The sequence below is a fragment of the Carassius auratus genome, chromosome 40, assembly GCF_003368295.1.
Source record: "Carassius auratus strain Wakin chromosome 40, ASM336829v1, whole genome shotgun sequence".
Lineage (NCBI taxonomy): Eukaryota > Metazoa > Chordata > Actinopteri > Cypriniformes > Cyprinidae > Carassius > Carassius auratus.
This window is the reverse complement of record NC_039282.1, coordinates 64,594-68,934: the sequence shown is the minus strand read 5'-3', so window position 1 is coordinate 68,934 and position 4,341 is coordinate 64,594.

Genomic DNA, 4,341 nt, shown 5'->3' with positions numbered 1-4,341 from the left:
CTATTGTGCTGTGTGTTTCCTAATGACTCCAAACCTTTAAAGCACCACATAATAGTTGTCCATCTGCACCAGCTTTCCCACAGCAGTACAATCTCTGAATCGTTCCAGATTACCTTCAGAGGAAAAGGCCATTTATCATCACACTCTCCAGCCACTTGGTCATTCCACTTCTTCTCTCAACCTCTGATTTCTGCTCGTGACCTGAGTGTTAATGCTTGTGCTATCAAGAGCAGATTACAGGCATGACAGCCAATGAGGAGTCAGAAGGAATTCAGATATAAACTCTCTTTCTTTGTGCTTTCAAGTGTCAACATACAGGAGCAGTCACGTTTGTCGACATAACTGAAGATCAGTTCACAAAGTTGGGTCAGGAACAAGAATCACAGCACTACCAATGAAATGTCTGATGTTGTCTGCAACAAAACTTTTGCACTTTTTTTCATAGAATTGATGGTGTTTGATAGCTGCAGTAACAACTTTCTTATGTCAGTGTTGTTTTACATTTTTTTTTACAGTTATTTCATTTAATATTTCATGCATTGCGTGTGTGTCTGTATGTGTGTGTGTGTGTATGTGAGAGAGAGAGAGAGAATCACCTTGAGCTAAATCTTGTGGTCTTTGAGACCACATAAACAGCGATAGTCTTGGTGTGCTCTTAACTCTGTGTATTCAGAGATCCTGATTCTCGATTAGTTTAGAGAAAAACCTGCTGTCACTGAATCATGTAGTGTGTATTACTGACACTAGAGGGAGACATTCAAACGTGTTTCTGTCACTAACATTACTGAACAGCTGACAGATGCTTCCAATCTAAAAGCGCTACAGACAAAATATTTGTATAATAAACTTGTATAATAAACTACTGTATGAAGAAAACGACTGAATCCATCATGTGGACTCTAAGTCTGACATACATATTAGTTAAAATTATAAAATATAAAATAAAATATAAAAATCTGCTATATAATTGTGTATATACAGAATTATACAAACCCGATTCCAAAAAAGTTGGGACACTGGACAAATTTTGAATAAAAACAGAATGCAATGATGTGGAAGTTTCAAATGTCAGTATTTTATTCAGAATACAACATAGATTACATATCAAATGTTTAAACTGAGAAAATGTATCATTTAAGGGAAAAAATAAGTTGATTTAAAATTTCATGGCATCAACACATCTCAAAGAAGTTGGGACAAGGCCATGTTTACCACTGTGTGGGATCCCCTCTTCTTTTTATAACAGTCTGCAAACGTCTGGGGACTGAGGAGACAAGTTGCTCAAGTTTAGGAATAGGAATGTTGTCCCATTCTTGTCTAATACAGGCTTCTAGTTTCTCAACTGTCTTAGGTCTTCGTTGTCACATCTTTCTCTTTATGATGCACCAAATGTTTTCTATGGTGAAAGATCTGGACTGCAGGCCGGTCATTTCAGTAGCCGGATCCTTCTTCTACGCAGCCATGATGTTGTAATTGATGCAGTATGTGGTCTGGCATTGTCATGTTGGAAAATGCAAGATCTTCCCTCATAAAGACGACGTCTGGATGGGATCATATGTTATTCTAGAACTTGGATATACCTTTCAGCATTGATGGTGTCTTTCCAGATGTGTAAGCTGCCCATGCCACACACACTCATGAAACCCCATACCATCAGAGATGCAGGCTTCTGAACTGAGCGCTGATAACAACTTGGGTTGTCCTTGTCCTCTTTTGTCCTGATGACATGGTGTCCCAGTTTTCCAAAAATAACTTCAAATTTTGATTCATTTGACCACAGATCAGTTTTCCACTTTGCCACAGTCACTTTTTAAATAAGCCTTGGTCCAGAGAAACCACCTGCGCTTCTGGATCATGTTTAGATATGACTTCTTTTTTTAACTATAAAGTTTTATCCGGCAACAGTGAATGGCACGGTGGATTGTGTTCACCAACAATGTTTTCTGGAAATATTCCTGAGCACATGTTGTGATTTACATTACAGTAGCGTTCCTGTATGTGATGCAGTGCTGTCTAAGAGCTGAAGATCACAGGCATCCAGTATGGTTTTCCTGCCTTCACCCTTACACACAGAGATCATTTTTCTGATATTGCTCCACTATTTTTCGCCGCAGCATTGGGGGAATTGGTGATCCTCTGCCCATCTTGACTTCTGATAGACACAGTCACTCTGAGAGGCTCTTTTTATACCCAATCATGTTCTTAATTGACCTAATAAGTTGCAAATTGGTTCTCCAGCTGTTCCTTATATGTACATTTAACTTTTCCAGCCTCTTATTGATACCTGTCCCAACTTTTTTGGAATGTGTAGCTCTCATGAAATCCAAAATGAGCCAATATTTGACATGACATTTCAAAATGTCTGACTTTCAACATTTGCTTTGTTATCTATATTGTACTGTGAATAAAATATAAGTTTATGGGATTTGTAAATTATTCCATTCCTTTTTTACTCACAATTTGTACAGTGTCCCAACTTGGAATCCGGTTTGTATATTATGTGTGTGTGTGTGTGTGTGTGTGTGTGGGTGTGTGTGTAATAATTTATATCAAGTATTGCACTTTTTTTTTTTTCTAATGCTTTTAAGAGTGTTTATCCTTTTAAGAAATTAATAATTTTATGAGTCTTGGATACTTTTAAATTAAGTAAATCAATTTACTTTTAAATGAACTCAAATAAAAAAATTACAAGGATGCATTAAATTGATAAAAAGTGAAGTAAATACATTACAAAACAATTACTATATGCATATACCGTACACCCCCCCCCCCCACACACATATTGTTTGCATTATTTTTTTATAGTGTAAGCAATATGTGTGTGTGTGTGTGGTGTACGGTATATGAACACAAAAGTCAGGATTTATCACACTAACCAGTCACAGCCAAACAGAACCAGTCATTTCACGCTAGAGCCTTCCACCATTCATTCTCAATTACCCCCCACTAAACCCACCACACACTTTTGGGGGTCTGCTAATTTCCTTAATTATAAGACAAACACTATTCAGCTGGCAGCATTCCTGTTATTTCTGCTGAGATTGTAAGATGGCGGCCGCTCCAAGGTGACTGCAGCAGGAGGTTGACCAAAGAGACCACCCTTTCAGCCGCTGCAGGAGAAGCTTGTCATCCCAGATCTGGCATTTCTACAGTATTGCAGGGTTACAACGAAAAAAGGCAGGGCTTTTAGTTTTACATACATTTTTTAGTTACAAAATTTTAGTTGTAATCTACATTGGTTATTGTTCTCTAATAATCACTATTTTCCACAAAATAAAGGTTTTCATTGAAATTCCTTGGCTATTGTGTCAAACATTTTAGTGTAACAGTGGTATACCTACAGTTAATATTACTCAAATTTTGAGCAGATTAAAAAAATTTCCAAAATAAATCAAGTATATAGATCGTTTGATATGTACATATATTTATTTTATCTTTTCAAAGGGGTGCAAATAGATGAAATTTTCCATAGTCAATCATGATTAATCATAGTTTCCACAAAAATATGAAGTGAAGAAATCTTTCCAATATTGATAATAATCAGAAATGTTTCTTGAGAACAAATCAGCATATTAGTATGATTTCTGAAGATCATGTGACACTGAAGACTGCTTTATCACTGGAATAAAGTACATTTTACAGTATACTAAAATCGGAAAGTTTATTTTGTTTTTGCTCATTGTAATAAACGTTTCACAAAATGACTGATATTCACAATGTGCTTCTATGCATTCTAAATAAGGATTATTTTAATAAGAGTTGAGAAATGAGATGCTGCTATGAAAGCTGCAGTAGGTAACTTTTGTAAAAATGTATTTTTTACATATTTGTTAAACCGGTCATTATGTCCTGACAGTAGAATATGAGACAGATAATCTGTGAATAAAATCAAGCTCCTCTGGCTCCTCCCAGTGTCCTATTGCCATTTGCAGAAACTTCATCGCTCCCGGTAAAAAACAATCAATCAGAGCTGCGGTCCGTAACTTTGTTTGTGTTCAAAATGTAGAAAAATGTATATAATAAGCGAGTACACCATGAATCCATTTTCCAAACCGTGTTTTTAGCTTGTCCTGAATCACTAGGGTGCACCTATAATAAGTGTTTATATTCGGACTATTTTAGATTGCTTCGGGGGTACCGCGGCGGAGTAACCCAGTACCTTTGTGATTCTTCATAGACATAAACAGAGAGAAGTAGTTCCGGCTACGATGTTCTTCCGCAAGACGCAAGCAGTTCTGTTTATTAACCGCTAGAGCGTCAAAAGTTCCCTACCGCAGCTTTAAGTTTAATAACGTTGACATGTATTCAGTAGCTCTATGAAGAAAGCACTCCACACGAATC